This window comes from Pleurodeles waltl, chromosome 9 (assembly GCF_031143425.1).
Source record: "Pleurodeles waltl isolate 20211129_DDA chromosome 9, aPleWal1.hap1.20221129, whole genome shotgun sequence".
In the NCBI taxonomy this organism is placed as follows: domain Eukaryota; kingdom Metazoa; phylum Chordata; class Amphibia; order Caudata; family Salamandridae; genus Pleurodeles; species Pleurodeles waltl.
Window position 1 is genome coordinate 370,824,205 of NC_090448.1, and position 26,151 is coordinate 370,850,355.

Genomic DNA, 26,151 nt, shown 5'->3' on the forward strand with positions numbered 1-26,151 from the left:
AGCTATAAGGAATAGAGGGCCAGATGTAGCAAAGTATTTGCACGTCGCAAACGGCGAAAATCGCAGTTTGTGAGGTGCAAATGCCTCTTTGCTATGCAGAAATGCATATTGCGAGTCGGTACCGACTCGCAATATGCATTTCCGAATCGCAAATAGGAAGGGGTGTTCCCTTCCTATTTGCGACTCGCAGTGGGATGCAATACCATTTGCGACCGCGTACGCGGTCGCAAATGGCATCGCAGTTACCATCCACTTCAAGTGGATGGTAACCCACTCGCAAATTGGAAGGGGTCCCCATGGGACCCCTTCCAGTTTGTGACTGGACCCAAAAATATTTTTTTAGGGCAGGGAGTGGTCCAAGGGACCACTCCCTGCCCTGAAAAAATACCGAAACTAAAGGTTTTTTTTTTTTTTTAAGTGCAGCTCGTTTTCCTGTAAGGAAAACGGGCTACACTTAAAAAAAAAAAACTGCTTTATTTAAAAGCAGGTCACGAACATGGAGGTCTGCTGACGTCAGCAGGCCTCCATGTTAGCGAGTGCCTATACTCGCTATGGGGCCGCAATTTGCGTCCCACCTCATGAATATTCATGAGGTGGGTCATTGCGACCCCATAGCGAGTTGCAGTCGGTGTCTGAGACACCGTACTGCATACGAATTTGCGAGTTGCAAATTGCGAGTCGCATGGACTCGCACTTTGCAACTCGCAAATTCGTCAGTTGCTACATCTGGCCCCTAGTTTGGTACGGACGGTGACAAAGGAAAATGATGTTGATTACAAATAGGAAATAGCTAGGAGGTCAAAGCTAGGGGCAACTTTAGCCTGCATAGTAGAGGGGATAATTTTTCCCTCCAGCATTGCGTGGTATCTGCTGCCTTTGCTTTCAACAGTTAAGAACTTCTTGCTCTAAACCATGTTTAAAGAGTTCCGGTGGTCTGCATGTTCTCTTTGGGATAGATCAATTGCTTTTCAGGTTTTTGAGGGGTCTGCCCTATGGTTTTGTCTCTGAACTCTGCTTGGCTTAGTGCTGCATATTCTTAAATTGCTCAACTTGGGTGACACTATATTGCCCTTCTGCAGTACACACTTGTGGAATCTAGATAAACTGTTTTGTTCAAAATGGTTAGCTCTACTTATGAACCCAAATAAGAAACAACTGCCATACACCCTTTGCTGTTCCTCACAAGGCTATGACTAAACATATAAGTGAGAAACCCAGCTGCTGTGCCTTATCAATCAAAGGCAAGTTATCGGACTGCCTTGCAATGAGAACAGTCCTAATCTGAAGAGACAGCATAGGGCCCAGCTGGCTGTGAGGTGTTTGCAAGATAACTCAAGGAATCAAGGCACGGGATCTGTAGGTGAATTGGCTCAAAGTTGAACGTTTGAAGAAGCTCAAAATCCACCAGTGTTGAAGATAAGGTAGATCGATCAAAGGAGCTTGCAACACCTGACTAGTCTTTATGAGAGCCAATATTCACCTCTTCTAAGGCAGAGAGGAGCACATTGATACCTGGAGTCTTTTTTCATGTTAGGTAAAGCTGGTCACCCAGAGCTTGGTACTTTTTGAACCATCATCAAACACCATTCGGTTTATATACTATCTTGCGTAATGCACTAGCACGGGATGGGAGGATTTTAGGGGAAGAAAAGGATTTAAGAGACAGGGATGAGTGGAGTTTAGGGGTGGTGAGTTCAGACACCATGAAGCCTAATCACCTCCCCTGTTCATCTCTCCTGATCTGCAGAGCCCCCCATGGATCATTCCTCAACCCCACTTCCTTCGATCTCTGCATGATACTGCTAACCAACATCATCCAATCCCAAGGCATCTCCATCATCTTGCACGCCAACAACATCCAACTCATCCTCTCCCTGACAGACAAGAAAAACACCTCCAGAACCAACTTCACAAATTGCATGACCATGGTAGCAGACTGGACAAACTGCTTGAAGCTCAATTCCGACAAGACTCAAGTTCTGATCTTCGGAAACAAGACATCCCTTCAGTGGTCCAGGGCCTCCTCCTCGCTTTTTGAATTTGACAAAAAGCTGAAGAACTGGCTCTTTGAATAACTTTGTGGGGACCATAAGTCCACTCATCTGCTCACTCATCTGGATACACTCACAGGTGATTAGTGCCCTCTACAAATCTACGTAACATAACATAACATAGCCATCGGTGGAGCTTAGGGGTGGAGAGGGATTTTTATGGTTTAGAGATGTGTGGAGCTTAGGCCTGGAGAGGAGGATTTAGGGTTCAGGGATGGATGATTGGGGTTAGGTGTGGAGAGGGCCTTCTAGAGTTCAGGGATGTCTGGAGCTTAGGAGTGGAGGGATTCTCTGATGGGTGGAGCTTAGGGTTGGAGAGGGGTTTTTAGAGTTAAGGGATGGGTGGAGTTTAGAGATGGAGAGGGGGTCTTACTTAGGTTTCAAGGATGGGAGTAACATTTGGGTGGAGAGGGGTTTTTAGGATTTAGTGTGGGTGGAACTAAGGGTTGAGCTGGGTTTTAGGTTTAGGAATATTTGGAGCTTAGGTGTGCAGAGTGTTTTTAAGGTTTCAATTATGGGTGAAGTTTAACAATGGAGGTTTTTTTTAGAAGTCAGAGATGATGGAACTTTGTGTTGGAGAATGTTTTTCAGGGTTTAGGAGTGGTGGAGCTTATGGATGGAGAGTAGCTCTGTGGGATGAATAGAGCTTAGGTGTAGAGAGGGTTTTTTAAGGTTTAGGAATGGGCAGAGATTAGCAGTGGGGAGCATTTTTATTTTTATTTTCAGGAATTAGTGGAGTTGAGGGGTGAAGATAGTTTTTTAGGGTTCAAGGACGTGGAGCTTTGGAACGGAGAGCAGGTTTTAGGATTCCAGTACGGTGGAGCTCAGGAGTGAAGAGGACTTTTTAGGGTTCAGGGATGGGTGGAAATTAGTGGTGCAGAGAGGTTTTTAGAGATCAGGGGCAGGTTGAGTTTAGGAGTTGAGAGGGCTTCTTTAGTTGCAGGGATGGGTGGAGTTTTGGGTCTGAGAGGGGTTTGAGATGGAGAACGGTTTTTAATAGTCAGGGATATGATTTAAAACCATCTGAAGTAATTGGTTTTCACTGTAACAGATAGAAATCGGAAGTAATATGCTGCAAAGAAAATCCAGCACATAAATGCAAACTAAAATCAATCTGATAAAATGGCATACAACTCTCATCAACGCCTATTGACTCAGTATAATTGTTAAATATCCCTTTGCTTTAAAATAGGGCATAGTATGCTCAGACTCCATGGTAAGAAAAGATGGATATACACTTTCTCTTATTTCACAATTAAACAAATAAGTCCCTGATTAAACAATCTGGTTGATCTCTAAATATAAATGGCAAAATGTTTTATAAAATTAACTGAGACAAATTTATGAACCATTATATTAGCTTCAAATCAAAATATGAACTGTACACTGAAGACACACTGAAGCCCATATTTTTACTTTTTGCTGCAAAACTGTGCAAACGCAGTTTTGCAGCAATAAGTATAGGGCCGGCTTGCGTCATCCCAAAGTGCCAGTCGAGTGCCAAATTTATGGAGTACCGCAAGCCGGCGCTCAGGTTGGACTGGCGTCAGAAACAATTACGTTAGCTGGGCGGGGTGGTGGTACGAGTGAAGGGGGTTTTGCCTTAAAAAAACTGACGCTAGGCTGGTTAGAGGTAAAAAAAACATGCTGTTAACCAGCCTAACATCATTTCCTGACGCAAAACCATCCATACCACCTGACTCCTGTCTTATAAAAGACAGGAGTCATGTCCACCACCCCAATGGCCAACCCAGGTGACCAGTGTCCCCTGGGCATGGCCATTGCACCCAGTACCATGCAGGGGGGCCCATGTTAGGGCCCCCAATGGCACTTAAATATTTTTTTTAATACTTACCTATACTTACCTTACTTTCCTGGGATGGGGTCCCCCATCCTCTGGTGTCCTTCTGGTGTGGGTAGGGGTGTTCCTGGAGCTAGGGGTGGGAACCTGTGGGCCCATTCCATGTTGTTTGGCCATGCAAAGGGGTCCACAGGTCCCCTAATGCCTGGTCTGACACAGGCATTAAATATTGGCACCAAGCAGGCTTAGCGCCATTATTTAGGCACGCCTCCCACCCATGCACCTTGTGCTTAGAGTCATTTTTTTTACGGGAACGCCTACCTTGCATCTCATTGACACAAGGTGGTTTCACGTATCCAAAAAATGACGTTAACTCCTATATTTTGACGCTAGACGGGTCTAGCGTCAAAATATAAATATGGAGTTAAGTTTGCGCCGAACTTGCATCAACAAAATGATGCAAATTCAGCGCAGAGTATAAATATGTCCCAGAATTGTTTATTTCGAGAATGTGAACCAAATCATCCTTCCTGGAAGTGCATAACGAATTACATTTTTGGTAACTGATAAGGCAAGTCACAGCTTTGACAATGCTTAACTACTGCCTTTCTAGAAGGACATGAGTAGGCACTCTAGGAACGAAAAACCTACTATCAATGTTGTCCAACCTTTCTATCCAAAATTGCACTAGTTTTGGTCACTTCGAGAGAATGCATGTACTGCTCTGTCCATAAGTCATCCATCAAAAGCCTGGTTCCCTGTCATGTATAGCCATAAGTCTCACCAGAGCATATTAATCTCTATAATAAACATATGTACCTTGTGGGTTCGATGCTTCTGTCACTCTGAAATGCCCTTGTCCACATATATGACTGGCCTTAAGTACTTATATCTGTCTTCAGTTCATTGAACCAAGACTTGTGGCAGACCCAATTACCAGGGGTGGCTCTTTCGCAGTAGCAAAGGAGCTTCGCCCCCCTGGCTGGGCCAGGATCTGAAAGATATAACAATATTTCATTATCGTTTTATCTTTCAGCTGCTGGCTGAGCCAACTGTAGGTGCAGATAGGGGCAGAGCTGGGCCACGGGAACGGGGAGTGGAATCTGTGCACTAAGAGCGCATGTGTGTTTGGCCACCAATCTCAGGCCAGCCAACCACACATGGCCACTTAGGTTTCTCCAACTCTGCTGTGCTACACAGCTGGCCTGGAGAAACTCCACAGACTCCCACCACAGACATCTAGTCGCATAAGACCGGGGCAAAGCTCAAAGTTATGACCGACCACGATGGAGATCAGGTCGGATAAAAGAAGTGGATTGAGCAAGTTCTCCGCTTACCTTCGTACTTAGAAGAAATTTTATAGAAAAATGACTGAGAAGGTACAGTTTAGCGGGCAAGACAGTTGGCGGTGTCCAAGGGGTTTGCGGTGTCTCCAGTAGGACGAAGCTGCAGGCTGTAGCCGATGATGGCTCCAGAAGGCCAGATACCATTTCTAACTACTAAACACAATTTGCTGCGGCAGAGAAGAATGTAGCAGGAGCTGCCAGGAAGTCAGGATGAACACCCATGCACCTTGAGCGGATCGACAAGCATGTATGTCCCAGTCTTCTCTCAGTTCTCAAAGTGCTTTTTGGTCAAAAGCCTTTTAAGTTCCAAGTGTTGGGTTTGCGCTATCTAGTTACCCTTAGCACCACTACCAAGGGTCCAGGACTGTAAAGGCACTACGTGGAGGGTTAGGACTTAGACTGGGTCCAGGTGCGGGTTCCTGATGGTTGGATCCTTTTCTGTCCCTGAGGTGCTGATCATAAGACCAGCCAACCAGCCCATGGAGCTCCTCTGGTAGTCCTGGGTTGAAAGAGAAGTGCAGGGCACAAGCAACAAAGCAGACCTCTGGGGTCTCAGGGCAGACATCAGGGCAGCTAAGCAGTCCTTTTTGGTACAGCAAAGTAGCCTTCTTACATACACAGAGGAAAGCAGCACTTTCTTTTTGTCTGTTACCTCTGCTGCAGCCACACACTTGGAATCTTCACTTTTTGAGAAAATCAAGCAAGTTCAATGCAGCACTCTGCTAAATGTGTGTTGTTTTGTGGGAGGGCATGCACCACTAATTTTATTTTATTTTATTTGTGTTTTTTCATTTGAATCATTGTTGGCTGGTAGGGGCTCATGTGAAATTAACTTTTTTAAGGGAAAATGTCTGCACATTTATCGGATAGTGGAGGCATGAGGTTAAATATACGTTTTCACCATTTTACTGTTTGCAGCCAGTATGCCCTTCAGTAGGCCTTGGATAATATTTAGATGCATTTTTCACATTCTCACTGTTGTGTGATATGTTTTTAAAACATTTAAGGGCTGTGGATGGTCTTGTACTAAATGCAAAATGCACTTTATTTCTTCTCTGTATGTGCCTGCTGGTGGCTAGAATCGTTGTGGTTCATGGTGACAAACCCCATGTAGCCACAGATCTTCCTTTGTTCTCTGCTTCTTCCCCATGTGGCTGCCCACCATTTCTTCTGATTTTGTTTTTGTGTGACATTGCTGATATATTGTGGTTTACTTTTTTTCGACAACATGTAATATTATTTTGTAGGGTGGATTGATGTTGCCTCGGGTTGTTTGAGGTTGGAGAATTTTTAAAGTTAATTTAAGTTTTGTGTTTGGCATTGCTTACTTAATGGTGGTTGGTGAGGGCAGTTCAATATGTGTGCCCAGAGACATTTTGGTTAAATAATATATATCTTTACAATACTTTCTCTGAAATGCTACAAGATGTGTTTTGGGGGTGAAGGTCCTCCAGGGAGGACAGGGCAAATATCATCTTTGTTCTCCATGTCTCATTCTTTGCTGGCCATGCAGGTGTGGTCATTTTGTGTAGCCAATGTGTCTGTTTGTGATAAGGAGCCAGATGTTCTATGTTCTGCTGATCTCCTTCTTTACTGTCCATGTGGTGGTGGACATTTTGTGTAGCCAGTGAATGTGTTTGTAGTAGGCAGAAAAGTGTTCTTTGATCTCCATGCTTCTTTCTTGGCTGGTCATGTGGTGGTTTTAATTTTTTGTCATTTTTACATTTCTTTCCCGATATATGTATTTGTGCTTGCAACTGGATGTAGTACAGTGTTGTTTTTTTATCTTTTTATTTGTTTTTTGCCTGCCTTTCTTGCTTCTCGGAGATTCCCCATAGGCCCTGGAGAGGGCGGGAGCACTGCACATTAGCAATTATTTAATTAATTTAATTGAGTTCTCCCTGAACTTCCTGGCATCCAAAGGGGTTCCCATGGGTCTTGGATGGACACCAGCAATGAGTTAAAATTATTCACGTTTTCTCTGCCCCTCCTTGAGATCGCAAGGACCTTGAAGGGACATTATTTAGTTATTTAAGTGACTTATTAATTTTTTGTTCCCTGCTCTCCTGCTGCCTTCTATAGGGGTCCTATAGCCAATGGAGGGACACAAAATAAATGCTAGCTGTGTAATTCTATGGGAAAAATATTTACTTCATGGGTGGTTTGAGTACAATATTCTTAACCATTTCTGATGATGATTTCAATGTGTTACATTGGCTAGATTAAGACTGCCCATGTTTCACTGACTTCCCGCTTTTTTCATTTTTGGTTGCATGCAGGTAGACAAGCCATCACATAGGGTACTGAGACAGAGAGAAGTCCACAAATTATCTGACAGTGACACATGAGTCCTCTGCAAAGTGCTTCGGATCGTGCTAAGTGTCAACCACTAGTACTCAGAAGATGACCCCAAAGAGATTCCTGCCATGAAAGTGGCCAGTGAGGAGAAGAGGCACCCTGTTGCAACCAGAGGCATTAACGCCTCATCCTCTTCCAAGAAAAGTGACAGACCTGCTGTATCCTCCTCTGGGCAGGAAGAGGCTGAGAGGAGGATTCCTCCTGCAGTGACTGCAGTCTTGGAGATCAGTGAATCAGTGAATCAGTAATTGAATTGCCTCAGCCACAAACAGAATTGTCAGAGCAAAGTGGGCAACAGAAGTCACAGCCAGGAGCAGATCTTCTAGAAGTAGGGGCAGAATGGGAGCTTGAGCTTCTTGCTGAGCAAGCAAGGTGTTTTCCAGACTGTTCTTCCTTCATCAACTTCACAATCTCTAGCAAGGAAAATAAAGAGCACTCCCCTGTGTTCTCCAAGTTCCTCTGATGATCTGGACATGGATTGGACCCATCAGTCTCTGAGAGAATATAAAAGGGTCCAGTAAGTGAGAAACGTGATCATGATGACAAAAATGTGACTGTCAATGAGTTGCACATAGGAAGTAACGCACACCTCTACTCAATTAGCTTAAAGACATGGGGGTCCATCAACATCACCCACTTCCATACTTGCAAGACTCCAGAAAGCTGCAGCCACCACCTCTTTGACAGTGTCAGTATGCTCTGTAAAAGGACAAACAACAAAACCACTTAAATTCACTTCCACTTCTTCAGGGTTTGCCACTATAAGAAAATTCTCCTCCCCTGTTTGGGACTTCTTTACGTTTAGCATGCATGAGGAGCACATCACAGAATGCTTCTTTTGCCTTTAAGAAAGTTTGGCCCCAAATCCACAGAAAAGTTACTTATCAAAATGGAAAGCTAGCTGAAAGGTTAGCGCTTGACCTTCCGCTTTATACTTTTGTGGAAGGAGAGGGCTTTTCTGAAGTTTATGGAGGCCTTTTGCCTAAAATGGAAGGTTGCCGGCCAGACCTATTTTTACACAGATTGGGTGCCAGCTCTCCATCATGAAGTGTTGCAATTGGTTGGCAACGCTATGAAGCAGGGCACTATTCATTCCATCCACATAACAACAGACATGAGGACCAGTTATCAAGCAACAGAATACCTGTGCATTACAACATACTGGATTTCTTTCCAGGGGTTTAAGTAAAAGCTTGGTGCTGGTATCACTTCTGATGATACTTTTCAGGGTATTCCATGCCATGCAACAGTTGCAATGTTCACCACGGGGAAATAGCATACAGCTGCCAACATCTTGGATGAGTTTAATACCAAAGTCTATGAATGGCTTCAACCCAGGGATCTCAGTACTGGATTTGTTGCCACTGACAATGGAATTAATACTGGCTGCTGATGGATATTTCAAAGTTCTGGGCTCAGCACATTGCATTAATCTAATTGTGAATGACTTTCTAAAAAAATAAAACATAGTGTGCAACATACTGGTCACCTGCCGAAGATTATGCACTCATTTTAGTCATTCATCCAAAGCCCAGAAGCAGTTGAGGTTCATTCAGAGTGCTTTCTAACAACCTGTAAACGCCCTCATACAGGACTTGCCTACCCAGTAGAAATCAGCCTACTACATGCTGCAACACCTGTTTGAGCAGTATACGTCTTTCCACGATTATGTTATTCAAAAGGAGATGTTCTGCAACTGCCAAAACCATAGCATGATTAGCTTTCTTGGGAGTATGGGTCCTGAAAGACTTTTGAACCTTATTAACCGAACTGTGATCTTCTTTTCACAACAGATTCAAAGTGCTCATGGACTTGATGAAGGCTGTGTTGGTTTACCTCTTAACGCTCCCTAATTCCTTCTACACATCTATTCATGATATCCCTAATCCTCACCCCCCAAGTTGTGCGATATGCTGATAATTAATTTCCACCATCAATAGATCTCACACTTGGTGTGATGGCTGTGGTAAAAGCTAGGCCAATTGTTACAGCAGGAGACTATCAATAAATGCAAATTTGTTCACACCCATCCGCCTACCTTAGTAATTGCAACAATAGTTGGGCAAGGATAGGTAGTGTGCCCTTTTTTCCCTCAATCTACACCGAAAATTCTACAGATTTAACTATCTCATGAGAGTTGAGGCTTAAGGCCTTAGGCTTACTTTTGAAAATAAATAGATCTGTGTACACTATGTTGATTGGCAATGGCTTCTGTCTTAGATTTTCCAATCACTCTATGTTTTCTTTCTGTTTGCCTGTTGCAGAATGAGAATCCTTTGGCTGTTTCACCAGCTTCATTCTCAAAGAAGAGCCTTGTTTTTCCTGTGATGTGTTCTTCTAAGAATGTAAAGGAAGGGGTGGGCTGGGTCACTCTTAGCATTGGCACTATGTAAAATGTGGATGTCCTGCATTTGTTGGGGGTCTTGGACCACATCCTGTGAAAGCACCTCCAAGCTTGAGTGGGTGAAGGGGGTTGGGCTAGTGTTGGGGTTGGCGATTGTGGTGGGAGGCTTTATCACCAATGGTGGTGTCAGGACTGTCATGTCATTTGGTGTTTCTCCATCTTTGCAGCTCTGGAGGTGTTGACTGCCTCTGCCTCCTGCTCCTACTCTTCCAGCACAATGAGCCACGGAAGACCTCTGCTATGGCCTCCATTTTCTGCTGACATAGCCATGCTGGTGTCTCCCATTGGTGATGGTCTGCGGTGCCCATCACACCCTGAGACTCGTGTGGGGACAGGTGGATGGTCTCAGGAATGAAGAAAATATCCTGAAGCTTCCACTTGAAGATCATGTAATGTATAGACTGACAGTTACACATTGTTGCTTGTTGGCTAAAACCACTGGTATTGTTTTGATGTTATTCTGTGCCACAGAGGCCTTTGTCTTATACTGAATTCACAGACGGCTCAGCTTTTTGCAGTCAGTGGCATTAATTAATCAAGGCGGACCACTCGCATAAATAAAATGCAGAAAAGAGATGAGAAGTATAAAAATGTAATACATTCATTCAATTAGTGGGGGGAAACTTTCACCAGATACTTACTAGTTCTCAAATAAATGAATAACCAAGCTGGCAATTGATATATATTGCCAAGGGAAGAGATGGTGAGTTTAATTTTTGCAGCACACTATATTTGATGATATAATGCAGCATTAACTGAGATAACCTGGTGTGGAGGGATCTAGTTTGATCACCCATTGACACAGAATTCATAAGAATAATAATTCCAGTGTGCCTACTCATGGACATCATATACTTCTGTCCTTCTCCTTGCAACCCCTAACACTGTGCTGTTGCTACTCCAACCACCTGCCGTTGCAAAGCAGCACCAGAAACAAAAAAGACAGATACATGCAAAAGCTCACTGGAGAATGAAATCGTTACAAAAATGTGTTATTTGGACCATCAGCAAGCACCAGCCCAAGGTCTCCCTTGGGTGGGGACAGTCTACACAGTTAGTTTTGTTTTTTTATTTTCTCTGCTGCTGAAAAGGTTTGATGTTCCGCCCGCAAAACCAGGGAGTAATCCAGAGGTATGTTGAAGATAAGGTAGGGTCTCTCTGTACTATTTGCTAGTGGCCAGTGATGCCAGGTCTTGCGTGCTGAGCTGAGGTCACTGGGTAACTAACTTTCAATTGCTGCCTCCTTAGTGTTTTGATTCAGTTAGAATTATTTCAGAGTTTGATAGGTGATGGCCACTGTATACATTTTTTGGGTGATAGCAGCTCTCATTGTGATGGGTGTTACTAAAGTAAAGCGAAATTATTATTTACAAAAATAATTTAGTGCAGCAGGTGCAATGGCACCAGGACCATGGCTGCAAGAAAACTACTACAGCCTGCTCCCAGCACAGAGTGTAGGGGCTCCGTGCAAGGAGCAAGTTTGGTGCAGTTGGCATTAGGGTGCGTGGTGTGTGAAGGGCTAAGGCCCTCATTACAACCCTGGAGGTCGGTGATAAAAAGGCAGTAGTACCGCTAACAGGCCGGCAGAAACCAAAATGGAATTATGACCACGGCAGAAACCGCTCAGACAGACATCCACTTTAACACACCGACCGCCATGGTGGAATCAACAAGCACCACGGCGTTAACCGCCTACAGCCAGGCAGACAATATACCACCCACACTAATACAACCGGCCTATCCACCACCTTTTCCGGGGCGGTACCAATGACATCAAAAGCATGGCGGAAACACTGCACAGAAGTCAAAGGGCTCACCTGTAAAGACTCAGGGAACAACCACAACGCCATGGATCCGGAGCTGCACATATTTCCGATGCTCTTCTACCTTTTGCTGCATTATGAACATCAACGCCGGGGAAGACGACCATGGTGAGTACTGCCGCCTAGCACACAAGGGAGGGGAGAGGAAAAAGAGAGTGAGACACACATGCAACACACACACCCCCAACCTAACACCATACACACAACCAGATGCACAAAATTACATATTCACCCTGTACCCCTCAGGAATAATGCAAGGACAAAATTATATGAAGAAAGTGAGTGTAATACGATAATATAACATGAATAAGTGCATCAAAATACAAACGTATTTACGTATTTACAAATGTAGGGACACTGCCCAGTGCTCAATGTCCATGGGCCACAGGGCCACAACACATAAGCCAAAGCCCCACCTCACTCCTGCAACAACACGGAGAGAACACTGCAGGGGCATCAGGTCGAAAATACACAGGCACCTCAGGGGGACGGGGAATGGGGGGGGGCACCTCAGCCGGAAGATGGTACAACACCACTGGTCCTGGAGTGGGCAACATGCTCTGTGCGCTGTCCTGAGGGGTGCAAGACCACAGTCTCTCAAGTGGGTGACTTGCCCACATACTCTGGAGGGGGCAACATGCCCTCTTCTTGGTCCTGGGGAGTGCAAAGCCACAGTCTATTTGTGGGCGGTTTGCACACTGCTTGGTCCTGGGGAGTGCAAGGCCACAGTCTCTCAAGTGGATGGTTTGCCCACTGCTTGGTCCTGGGGAGTGCAAGGCCACAGTCTCTCAAGTGGGTGGTTTGCCCACTGCTTGGTCCTGGGGAGTGCAAGGCCACAGTCTCTCCAGTGGATGGCTTCTGCACTGGTTCTGGAGGGGGCATTGTGCCCAGTGAGCTTCATCCTTTGGAGGATGGGGGAGTGGATGGCTCCTCTACTGGTTCTGGAGGGGGCATTGTGCCCTGTGATGCAGATCTTGGGGAGTGCAGGGTCATAGTCTCTCACCTGGGTGTCAGACCCACAGGATTTGCAGGGGCCAGGATGCACAACAGCCCATGGAGGCAGGACTACACACTGTCCGCCGTCTGCGACTGCTACTCAGTAGTGGCAATGGCGGGGCTGCTGGCGGGGCTGGCAGTGGTGGTGGGAGGCTCTAGCCCATCGCCCGCAGCCTTAGACTGCTGCCCACTGGGGCTGCTGCTGCTGGCAGTGGTGCAGCTGGCAGGGCTGACAGAGGTGCTGGTGCTGGCAGTGGTGAGGGGAGGCTCCAGCCCATCCCCTGCAGCCTCAGACGACTGCCCACTGGGGCTGCTGCTACTGGCAGTGGTGCTGCTGGTGGTGCTGGCGGCGGTGCTGGTAGTGGGTGTGGGAGGCTCCAGCCCTTGCCGTGCTGCCTCAGATGACTGAACCACCATGGTTGGTGGTGGGGGTTCCAAATGAGTCCTAGCACCAGGCCTCCTGTCCTTCCGGCCTGCTGGTGCAGGACCCTTGCCCTTCCTAGCAGCAGCCGGGGATTGCCCCTTGCCCCTCCCTCCTGCAGCTGGTGGTGCCTCCTTGCCCTTGGTAGACACTGCTGGTGGTGCCTCCTCCTTGAAACACCTGGTTCAGGTACCCATTCAGTGTTGCTGCCTGGTGCCTGGGATCCTCTCCCACCTGCAGTAGCTGTCGACACTAGTGTTGCTGTGGACTGGGTAGCTGAGATGCTCGCTTGGGTTCTGTCCACCCTGGCCCGACGTGAAGGACGGGGGGCAGTGGTAGGGAAGAGGTCAACGGTGGAGAGAGGAAAAGCTTCTGAGGGACATTGGGGCGGGAAGAGGGTGAAGGTTTGGGAGTGGAAGCAGAGGAAGTGGTTGTAGGAGGTGTCTGCTGTGTTTGGGTGCAGGTGCATGGGCTGGATGTTGTTGTGAGGTGGATGGCTGTTGGGTGTCTGAGTGCTTGCGTTTGTGTACTTTGGGAGGAGGGGGCACAGACACAGTGGGAGAGGACACAGGGGATGTGTGCATGGATGTGGGGGTGGTGACTGCCAGTGAGGGGCGTGTACTGATAGGCGTGATGGTGGTAGTGGATGAGGATGTAGTGCATGCAGGTGTGAGTGTAGGTGCTACTGGGAGGGAGAAGCAGGAGGAGGAGGGGACACGGTGGAGGCAGTGGATGTTGGTATGTCTGCATCTGGATGGTGCTTGTGTGAGTGCCTGTGGGATGATGTGTGGTGCTTGTGTTTGCCTGAACCACTCCTGTGTGTTGTCTTATGTGCCTGCTGGTCTGCCTGTGTGCTTGGGATAGGTTGGGGTTGCGGGGAATAGGATTGGGTAGAGGAAGTTGGAGGGGGAGGCTAGAAACAGGGACAATGACTGTCAACAGAGAGGAGGCCAGAGCCTGGATTGATCTCTGTTGGGCCACCTTGCCATAGTGAATACCCTCCAGGAATGCATATGTTTGTTGCAAATGGGCTGCCAGCCCCTGGATGGCAATCACAATGGTTGACTACCCAACAGAGATGGATTGCAGGAGGTCAATAGCCTCCTCACTCAAGGCAGCAGGGCTAACTGGGGCAGGGCCTGAGGTGCCTGGGGTGACGGAGATGCCCACCCTCCTGGGGGAGCGTGCACTAGAAACACGCTGAGGGGCTGCTGGCAGGGCAGTGCCGGTACGGGGTGGCGGCTGTACCTGTAGTTGGGGTGGGCACAGAGGTGTCCACCACCACCAGGGAGCTTTCATCGGAGGAGGTATCACTGTCAGAACTGTCCCTTCCTGTCTCCGTCGTGGTGCTCCCCTCGCCCTCCGTCCCACTGGTACCCTCACTGTCGGTGGATTTGGCTTCCTGGGCCCTGTCAGATGCAGCTCTCCCCTGCCCATTAGTGGATGCCTACTACCTTGGATGGAGGAGGTTTACATCAGACCCTGCCCAACATGGGCCCTACACTGCAATGTCCTGCCTGGCCTAGGGGCACCCACAGGCACACATCCCCCACCCGGATGCCACCTCAACACGCGCAAGTAGTATATTGGGGCATTGTACTCTCCCCCTTGTGGCTGCTGTGATGCATCCAAGCGCCCATCCAGCTCCGAAAGGCCACCGTCAGTATGCGGGCCATCAGGGGGATTGGGGTTCGATGGGTACCCCTTCCTTGTTGGGAGGCCGTCCGCAGCTGGGCCTCTGCCGTCTTCCGTGCCCAGCGTTTCAGGTCGTCCCACCGTTTCTGACATTGGGTGCTCCGCCTGCCGTAGACCACCAGGGTCCGCATGTCCTTGGCGATGGCAAGCCATATACCTTTTTTTGATGGGTGCTGACATGCAGGGAAATACACATAGGAAAAGGTATCAGTCAGACCGTCCCACCTGTTACACTCATGGCCCCCCATAAACCTCACAGTGGTGAAGGCAGGGGCCCTTTCACCAGTGACACGAGCCATGGTCGGTTCCAGACACAGGTTACAGCAGCACTTGCAGTGTATGTCCTCTCCTGTTGAAGGTCAGGTAGCAAATGAGTGAACAGATAGAAAATGGCAGTCACATCCGGGGCGGTGCGTACCGTCACCACCAGCATAGATCACCATTGGCCACTGCACCCCAGAGGGCCCAGTGATAACCAATGAGGAGTTGCACTGCAGTTCTCAACCTCCTCCCGCAACGGCGCACAACGTCAGCGGAATTACCTCATTTCCACCTGTCCCGCCATACAGGACAGGTGGACGCCATTTTGGGGGGGGAGCAGGCCATGGCACCTAACTGCATCACAGTACACATAGGCACCATTTGGGCCTATCCAACAATATACTGTTACAGTCACAACATGCAATGAAGTGTAGTATTTATAAATACTGACCAGCTGCTCACCGTTTTGCCCACTAGATTGCAACCGCTGCGGATGAATAGGAGATGGAGACTCCCCCCGTGTACAGGCCCCTTGTGGACTTGGCAATAATGGAGGACAGGCACATTATCCTCACCTATAGACTGGACAGGGCCACAATCACAGAGCTGTGTGCCCAAATGGAGCTTGACCTGATATCTGCTATCCGTCAGTCCACCGGGATCCCCCCTCTTGGGCAAGTGCTATCTCTGCTCCATTTCCTGGCAACTGGCTCCTTCCAAGTGACAGTGGGCTTGGCAGCAGGAATGTCTCAGCCAGTGTTCTCAATAGTGCTGACCAGAGTGTTGTCTGCCCTGATTAAACACATGCGCAGCTACATCATTTCTCCCCAGGTGGAGGATTTGGCCACAGCGAAAGCTGATTTCTATGCAATGGGACATATCCCCAACATTATTGGGGCTATTGACGGTACACATATTGCATTTGTCCCTCCCCCCCGGAGAAATGAACAGGTGTTCAGAAATCGAAAGAGCGTTCACTCAATGAATGTGCAGATAGTGTGCCTGGTGGACCAGTACATCTTCCATGTCAATGCAAAGTATCCTGGGTCTGTGCATGATGCCTTTATCCTGAGGAATAGCAGCATACCATATGTGATGGCTCATCTCCAGAGGTTAATAGGTGAGCCCTGGTTCCCACCCAGTAGGTATTGGTGTATGGGTATGGTGTGGGTCCTAAGGGTTAGTGTGTGTCGACAGTTGTCCCCTCTATATTTGCAAGTGACTTTGGTTACCCCAACATCTCATGGCTACTGACCCCTGTGAGGAATGCCAGGATAAGGGCGGAGGACTGTTACAATGAGGCACATGGGCAAACAAGAAGAATCATAGAGAGGACATTCGGCCTCCTGAAGGCCAGGTTTCGTTGCCTCCATCTAACAGGTGGTTCCCTGTGCTACTCACCCAAGAAGGTCTGCCAGATCATCGTGGCATGCTGTATGTTGCACAACCTTGCCTTACGTCGCCAGGTGCCTTTTCTGCAGGAGGACGAGGCTGGAGATGGGCGTGTGGCAGCAGTGGACCATGTGGATAGTGAAAATGAGGAGGCAGAGGATGAGGACAACAGAAGTTAAAAAATACGACAATACTTGCAATGACACACAGGTAAGACACTGTGGGGGTCATTCTGACCTTGGCGGTCTTTTCGCAAGACCGCCGAGTTACCACCGCGGTGAAGACCACCGACCGCGGCGGTATGCCGCTGTGCGCATTCCGACCGCTGGGAGCGTTCCGCCGGAAAACCGCCAGCAGCCACACTGGCGGTCGGCGGGAAAGTGGAGACTGGTCAACCTCCACCGCCACGCCAGCAGAACACCGCCCACAGAATTACGACCCACATTTCTGTGTGGCGGTCTTCTGTTGGCAGTCCTCTGTTGGCGGTCACCTCCCCATGGCTCCTGTCGCCTCCCGGAGGACCAACGCACAAGGTAAGTTGATCGTCCGTGAGGGGAGGGGGTGGGGGGGTGTTGTGTGATGTGTGCGTGCATGGGGGTGTGCGTGTGAGTGTGTAGAGGGGGTGTGTGAGTGCGTGCATGCGGGTGGGGAGTGCTGCTGTGCCTATGGGCAATGTGTGTAGTTCGGCGGGTGCGCATGTCGGCATGTATGTGTGCGGGTATGTGTCCCCGTTGTGTATGTGTGTGTGTAGGGGGTGTGTATATGTGCATGTTTGGGGTGTGTGCATGTCGGGGTGCGTGTATGTGCATGTCGGGGTGGGGGTGGGGAGGGGGTTCGTACCACCTCTGGGGGGTGGCAGGGGGGTGGAGGGTGTGGGGGGAGGACTCGGGGGGCAGTGGGGGGTGGGGGAGACCCCTATCAGTGCCAGGGAAGGAATTCCCTGGCCCCGATAGTGCCTACCGCCATGGTTCGCATGGCGGTTCCCGACCGCCAGAAACCGCGGCGGTAAGCAGGGTCATGATACCGTTGGCGGTCTTGGGTCGACCGCCGGACCGGAGTGCGCAGACTCCAGCCCGTCGGTCATGACCGCCGTGGCTGTCGGAGTGGGGAAGTGGCGGTCGATCGCGACGGTGACCGCCGCGGTCAGAATGCCATTTTTTTGACCGCCGGTCTGTTCGCGGTCCGACCGCCGCCTCTCCGCCGACCGCCAAGGTCAGAATGAGGGCCTGTAACTTCACTTTTCATTGACAGTTTTGTGTTTGACATTGTCACTGACAGGCTGATTTTCCCACTTCTGTGGCCACTTACTGTACCCTTTGGCATCTCTATTTTCAGATATTTGTGCCCCACTATCGCTCCTGGTGTGTTGACTGAAGCCAATAACAGGTCATCCCTATGTATACATTACTGTACAGTTGTATTGCAGTGTTTAAAGCTTGTGTAACTAATACATAGTTCAATCATTTGACAGACTCTATACTTGTATTTGTTAAAATGGTGTTTATTTAAGTGCTAATAAGTAGATGGAGATGTGCAATGGGCTGAGGTGATGGTGGAGGAACATCCAGGATAGAGTACAATCCATGTGGATCACAGGTGCATTGTCCAAGGGGACATAGGAATTGGAGCAATGGCAGTTCAAGGTAGACAGAGTGACAGCGTGGCACACAAGGATGACAATCAGGAGAGCCTTATTTCCTGGCAGGGGTTGTGGCAATTGTCTCTGGCTTCTGCCTGGATCGCAGGGACCGTTTGCGGGGTGGTTCTCCTTCTGCAGGGGGAGGGGTGCTGGTGGCCTGTTGGTCCTGTGGCAGGGCCTCCTGTCCTCTAGCGGCAGCGGAAGTGGAAGGCTGTTCCTCGGTTTGGCTAGTGTCAAGGGCCCGCTGGTGTGCCACTGCCTCCCTCATGGTGTTTGCCATCTCTGCCAGCACCCCTGCAATGGTGACCAGGGTGGTGTTGATGTCCTTCAAGTCCTCCCGATCCCTAGGTACTGTCCCTCCTGCAGCCACTTGGGTCTCCTGCAACTTGTCCAGTATCTGGCCCATCATCTCCTGGGAATGGTGGTATGCTCTCAGGATCTTGGTGAGTGTCTCCTGGAGAGTCGGTTCCCTGGGCCTGTCCTCCCCCTGTCGCACAGCAGTCCTCCCAGCTTCCCTGTTGTCCTGTGCCTCTGTCCCCTGAACTGTGTGCCCACTGCCACTGACCCCAGGCCCCTGATCGTCTGTGTTTGTGGGGTGGCATGGGGTCCCTGTAGTGGTGGACACACTGCTGATTGACGTGTCCTGGGGACAGAGGTATGGGCCTGCTGGGTGGGTACTGTGCTGGTGTTTCCTGAGGGGGGAGGCTCTGTGGTGGTATGGGACTATGCCTGGGTAACCGACTGTCCAGAGATCCCTGATGGGCCAGATTGGTCATCCAGATCCAGGCGTCCAGAGCTGCTGTCATCACTGTGGCCATTTTCTGGGGGGCGTGGGAGGGGCTGGATGTTGCTGGCACCTCCTCTCCAGTGACATTGGGTGGGGGGGGCTGGGGGGATGTAAATGCAGTGTTATTGTTTCTGCATGTGACATCTTGTGCATGGGTGTATTGCCCTCTATGGTTGTTATTGCCCTGGCAGCTTTGCCTTGTGAGAGTAGTAATTTTGTAGGCTAGGTGATTCTCTCTAGTGTGCATGGTTTAATGATGGGTGTCCATGAAGGTCTGTGATAGGGGTCCGTGCATTGGTCTTACATGCAGGACTTGATCTTGGGAGGAGTGGGTTGTGATGGTGGAGTGATGGGAGTGAGGGTAAGGGTGGGGCTTTGTGATGGCATGCAGGTAGAGGGTGATAGTAATTGAGATTTGACCAGAGTCCAGCCCTCCTCCTACTCCTGCCAGGATGCATGATTGCCAAGACTTGCTCCTCCCATGTTGTTAGTTGTGGGGGAGGAGGTGAGGTCCACCGCCAGTCCTCTGTACAGCGAGCTGGTGTCTTGCTGCTGTGGAATGCACCTCTTCCTGATGTCATCTCTTGTTCTTCAGTGCTGTACCAAGGCATTGACCCTCTCCACAATCCTCCGCCATAGCTCCATCTTCCATGCAATGGATGTCTGCTGCACCTGTGATCCGAATATCTGTGGCTCTACCCGGAGGATTTACTCCACCATGACCATTAGCTCCTCCTCTGTGAACCTGGGGTGTCGTTGTGGTGCCATAGGTGTAGTGTGAGTGGTGTGGGTGAGGGTGTGTGGGGTAATGTGTTGGGGTTTGTGATGTAAGGTGCATGGATGGTATATAGGTGATGGTGGTATGTGGCTGTGGTCTTGTCTGTGGTCTTGCTATCTCTCTTGTGGCAATTGTTTGTAGTCGTAAAGGGTTGTGGGTACTGTGGGTGTGTTTTATAGTGGTGTGGGCCTGTGGGTGTGGTGTGTGTATGGGTGTCAGATGTGTGTTATTCAAATTGTCCAATGTAGTGTTGTTTTGTTATTGTGTGTGTATTTTGAGCGCAGCGGTATGTCCCGCCAATGCTTTACTGCCATTGAATATCCGCTGCGGTGATTCGCGGGTCATAATGCTGTGGGCGTAGTTTTCTGTTGCCGTAACGGTGTGGGTTTGTATACCGCCAGTTTATCACTGACCTTTGGTCTGGCAGACTTGTGTGTGTGGCTGTATAGTGACGGATTGCTATGTGTGTGTCATAATATGGGTGGCGGTAATCCGCTGCTGCAGTGGTATGTTGGCGGCAGTCAGCATGGCGGTAAGCAGTACTTACCGCCAATGTCATATTGAAGGCCTAAATGTAGTTTTGCCCCATCTCAGGCACTCCTTTCAGAAGTGCAACAGGCGAACCGGCACCAAATCAAAGGGAATGTGAAAGACAACAATATCCTGCTTCCAGCATGCAGCAGAGGTTTTGCTCCCAGTAATGCAGCAGATGCAGTAGAACCATTCTGCAGGCAGAATGAAGAATCAAGAGCAGCCTGAGCACAAGCACAACGCACTGAGGTGCTGCTATCAGTAGTACAATAGCATACTCATCATTTGCAATCCCTTGCTTGCTCATTACTTGCGATCCTTGTCAATGCCTTATTGACCACTGGCCTAGAAGGTCACAAAATCAGTTGCAAGAATAAGGTGGGTGCTCACCATTTTGGGATTCAGTGCTCCGTCATCATAGTTTTTTGTCCATCGTTTTATTACACTGATGGGGAATAATAGTATATTTTTTCTTATCAGTGGAATGAAAAAATAGAGCAATAGGAGCTAGAACTGGACCTTTGATGAAAGTTGAGTTTTTTAAGTATGTGTGCATACTTGCGGGCGATAGTGTGTTTGTGTGAGACAAAGCATGTATTTTTGAACTTGTGTGATGGTATGTGTGAATGCAAATTGTTGAGTCAGAGTCAGTGACAGGCAGCGTGGGGCAATGAGTGAGACTGGGAATCAGTAAGTGAGAATTGTTGAGTCTGAGTGAGTGAGTGTAAGTGTGACTGCAAAGTGAGTGAAATAGGTAAGAATAAACAATGAGTGAGAGTATTAGAGAGTGAGTGACAGTGAATGCAACTGTAATTTAATAGCTAAAGTGAGGTAGAATAATTGAGAATGAGTGAGAGTGAGTGCAAGTGAAATAGGATGAACGAGTGAGGGAAGTGTGGATGTGAAAGAGATTAGTGAGACAGAGCATGAGAAAATCTGTGAGAGTGACTGAGAATAAGGGAGAGTAGGATGAAGTGAAAATGATTATAAGTGATGTGGTGAAGCATGTGAAGGCCCACACAAACTCCATTTTAGATGACATATTTTAGTGTGCCATATTCTTCTGATGGTGACATTTTACATGGCTTTACACTTATGCTATAATCTACTTATACAACACTGTACATGCATCATATTGCAGTCATGCTGTCTGTACAACCCGTCCAGGGCTAGGCACACAGAACGTGATGCCCTTGTATCATGACTGTCCTTTGGCGACAACTCCAAACCTACAGACAAATCATCGCATCAACTCTGCACCTCTGACACAGTGAGATATGAGCAGTGCTTTTACTATATAAACGGCCTCTGTGTTACATTCAGTAGAGGAACACATCTGCTGGGAACATCTTGGAATGTGGTGCACTGTGACCAAGATGCAGCCCTGCTGACTCTGACTTAGATCCTGCAAAAGACAATAGCTTGCACTACATCAGACTAGCTTCCTGGTTTCCTGGTACATCTTACCCAGGTATGGGGGTTAGGCAATCCCAAATTATCTGGAAGAGGATACTCCCACTATGCTCCTGATAGTGTAGGAAGTGATAGATAGGAGTGTAACCATGCAGTAACATTATCATGGTTGAATTGTTGAACTTTTTTACCATTCTCATAATGCTGGTTAACATGCTTTGTTTTGTTTGCCTAATAATCTCAGTTCATGATTTCTATACAAGAATGCAATTGTTCCAATAAATGTTTGAAAATACATTCTCATATTTCTTTTTTGTGTTACCTTGGAATGCAAAGTACAAAAGGTTAGGTCTGTTTCCACAACTTCCTTAGTAGTCAGAGTGGTCATGTTTGAGGTTGCAAATACCACCTGGTAGGTACTCTGGTAAGTTTAGGGTTTCAGATGGGACACTGTGAGGTAACTAGGAATTGTGTCAACATATTTTATAGGTATAGATGGACTGAGTCCTTATATCCTTTAGTTTATGTTGATCTGATTCACAGTCCTAATTAATTTATAGCGACTGAATAACAGTGAGGAGGAAAGTATGAGTGAGTCAGCATAAGAATGAGTGAAAGTAACAGCAGACGAGTGAGAACAAGTTATTGAGAGTGAGTGCAAGAGAATGAGAATAAATAAGTAGGTGGACGTGAGTTGAAGTGAATAAGTCAGAGTGACTTTATGACTGTGAACAGAAGTGAGAATGTGGTGTAATGCTTTCAAGCTGGCCCTGTCATAATGGAGGTAATTTTTGGACTTCTAAGGTACCTATGGCAAAATGCTGGAGCTAACACATTGGATGCAGCTCTTAGCTTGAGGGAGGACACCAGTAGCAAATTGGAGAGGGGCGCCATAACAAAATGGTTACCTTGACATACAAGAGACCATTTTTTTACATAAATGTCAGCCCTGTTATATGAATGCATTATTTTGGCATATTATATGTAATTCTAGGTGATGGGCAGCCATGACAAGTGTAGATGATGGCACAATGGAGGTAATTATTTTGTAGACCCATAGCACATTTTGAAGAAAATAGGTTCAACTCCTTAATGGCTGAGGTCCAGCCTTAAACAAGTAAGAAATAAGTTAACAAATATAGCAGTTGTTAAAGAGAACAGAAATGGACTTATCACCACCACTCGTTGAAGCAGCCTTATACCCCATTGCCCACTCTCTAGGATGGTGGTCTTGACCCTTCTCCTAGGTAGGTACTAGAATAAAACAAAGGACACCAACTATATATTAATATCACACAGCCAGCCACAGTAGTTGCACAAGTTAAAAAAATAACACTTAACAAACTTGAAATAATTTCTATCCAAGTAATAACTTTGAAAAATGTATTTGTACATTTTGAAAATCAAATAGCTAGCCGTTCAACATATAAAACTTATTTTTAATAGTGAGGACAATGGTTTAGAAGGAAGACTCCGTAAGGCCATCGATTCCTAAACCACCGCCACACACTGTGGAGCACAAAAAAATCTTAAGAATACCAATACCGTGCACCAGCGTTCACTCCAATGTATATATATATATATATATATATATATATATATATATATATATCCAAGAAAGAAGTGACTCAAACAGATGATCTCATTAAAGAACAAAAATATATTTCTACTACAACGTTTCAGCTTCCGCCTTCCTCAGGTAGTACAAGATGGTTTGCTCAGTGGCTGCACAGCTGACAGCTGTCAGCTGTGCAGCCACTGAGCAAACCATCTTGTACTACCTGAGGAAGGCGGAAGCTGAAACGTTGTAGTAGAAATATATTTTTGTTCTTTAATGAGATCATCTGTTTGAGTCACTTCTTTCTTGGATATTACATTTTCTTGTGGCTCTTTGTATCCTTTGGGATCCAGATTTTTGCCCTGGCTGGCTGTTGTTTTCTTGTGATCCTGCATCTTCCAGTATATATATATATATATATATATATATATATATATATATATATATTCACTTAAAAAATCAAAGGTTAGATTATATTTTTGGATAATGTTATAAAAATTGTCATGAGTGCTGTAATATCTGGGATAATTAGCAGTGCACGGTGAGGGCACAATTCATAGTTACCTTGGGGCGCGAGTTATAGCTACTTGGAATAACTCTAACTGCTGAATTTTTATGGTTTTGTTTCATTAAATTCAGAACCTAATTATAACACCCCTCTAACCTATGTTTTTTAAGTGAATTTCTATGTTTGTTTGAATTCTATTTTTTAACCATAACATCCCTGTAACCTTTGTTTCTTTCAGTGAATTCTTAGGGCCAACTGCCTATTATCACCCGGCCGTGTGCAGTAGAGATTGGCCGCAGGGCCTGCCCAACTTCCCTGTAATCTTTTTTTAGTGGTTTTCTAGGATTTTTTAACGTAAAGTAATTTCAACCACATTACATTAATTCAAACACAGCAGCTCACTACCTTCGGCTGTGTGTGGTAGCAGTTGGTCGTGGGCCTGGTCTTCGGCTAGGCCCTGCAGCCGACCCCTATAACCACCCAACCCAATGCCACACACAGCCTTCTGTGGTGTGCTGTGGGTGGTTTGGTTGTAGGTCTAGGCCTGCAGCCAGGCCTGCAGACAACCCACTATAATCACCCAAACCCGCACCATGCAGGCCTTCGGCTGTGTGCAGCGGAGACTGATCACAGGGCCTGGCCAGCATCCCTGTAACCTTTGTTTTTAACAGTGGATTTATAGGGTTTTTAAATGCAAAATAATTTAAACTACTTTACGTTAATCTTAAAATAGCTGCTCATGGCCTTTGGCTGTGCATGCCGGTGATTGGCCATGGCCTGACCTGTGTCCAGGCCCTGCAGTCAACCCCTATAACCACTTAACTCCATGCCATGCACAGCCTTCAGCTGTGCACTGCTGGGGGTTGGCTACAGGTCCTGGCCTGGGGCCAGGCCCTCTGGCCAACCCGCTATAGCCACACAACCAAGCAGGCCTTCAGCTGTGTGCACCAGAGATTGGCTGCAGGGCCTGGCCTGCAGCCAGGTCCTGTGGCCAACCCTCCTATAATCACCCAACCCCACAATAAGCACAGCCTTTGGCCATGCATGGCAAGGGTTGACTGGCCTGGCCTGCGGTCTACCCCACTGCGCTCATGAAGTACTACTTTGGTTGGTGGAGATGTGATCATATTCCTGTTTATCATGAATGCTTCTCCCAAACCTGTGGGAAATGCACTTGGGGGTCCTTTTAGTAAGCTGTCCATCTTCCTACAGAAATGGGGGAAAGACATTGTATATCACTAATGTATTTGGGGTTGGGCCAAAAGGGAGAACAGGATCTCTGGACTCAGCAGCAGATGACAAGAAAGAACCCACTCGTCACAGTCACTGCATGAGATACTGCACTTATAAAAATCCAAGGATGCAAACACCTCCATCAAGATTTACAGATAACTTATCAATATGGAAATGTACTAAAAAAACACTTGCTTTGCCTTGACCAAGTGCAAAAAATTAGGATGATTAGTACTTTACAGAAGTCGAACTTCAATTTGGGCACCTGCGTTATTTGTATTTGTAAGTGCTTCCCATTTAAGATTGATTTCTGTGAATTAACAAACACGCCAGAATGAATCATGTCCTGCATATTTATCCAATAAGAGGCCACCGTTTTGTGCAGAATGTCTACCTAACTGGAGTACTTTCCACTGGCTAGTTAATAAGTGTGACTTTGTTTGTAAAATGTATTATGCATCTGTGTCTGTGATTTAAATTGTGTTTAGAAACTGTCTGCATCACCTGTTTTTGCCTTGGAAAAGCCAAATTTCTGAGTGCGCGACAAGCAGTATTTCAATTTTTTAATAATCTCTCCCTTACCTGAAAAGTAGACTCTGCTAGCTTCGAAGTGTGGATTCAGCCTGTCTGTATTCAAGGAGATTCTGAACAGAGCAGCAGCTCCCTCCTCCCTTTGCACCGGGGCTGAGCCTTTCTGATTGGCTCTCTGAGTCCCAGACAATCTGAGCCCTCCTCACACACCTGCCCTGGCCCCTTAAGATTGTGGAGGAAATCCCAAGACAGCCACCACCATTTTGTGAGTCCAGCATTTTTCCCTGCGCCCTAATACAGCCCAGTGATCAAGAATTCCCAGGAGATCTAGGTAAGGAGCCCCAGACTTTTCTGGGAAATCTTTTATTTGTTTAAAAGTGTTTTCTACTGCTACCCGTGCCTGTTTACTGTAGACTCTCTGTGTTTCAGGCAGCTTGGCCTTTTAAATTGCTGTTTTTTTAGCCATGACTGTTTGAAATTTCCCTCCTAGTTTGTTGCAAAAGACTGCATAAAGCCCCCCTCCCCTTCTTTATAAAGTAAAAATGTTACATACACCTCAGTGGCTAACCAGAGTGTGTATAGTAGACTGCTTAATCTGTGTCTGTGATTTAAATTGTGTTTAGAA

At 47.3% G+C, this 26,151-nt stretch overlaps 1 protein-coding gene and 1 long non-coding RNA gene across 2 annotated transcripts in view; one reads left to right on the forward strand and one right to left on the reverse strand.

The window, feature by feature from the left end:
• The window catches only part of LOC138259316 (uncharacterized), a 183,291-nt gene extending 172,833 nt beyond the window's left edge, over positions 1–10,458 (forward strand). Inside the window, exon 3 of the long non-coding RNA XR_011198707.1 lies at positions 10,128–10,458. This is a non-coding gene — a long non-coding RNA (uncharacterized lncRNA). The remainder of the gene's footprint in view (positions 1–10,127) is intronic.
• The window catches only part of LOC138259315 (cytochrome P450 2B19-like), a 473,070-nt gene that overhangs the window by 103,655 nt on the left and 343,264 nt on the right, over positions 1–26,151 (reverse strand). The gene's annotated exons all lie outside the window — the stretch shown is intronic.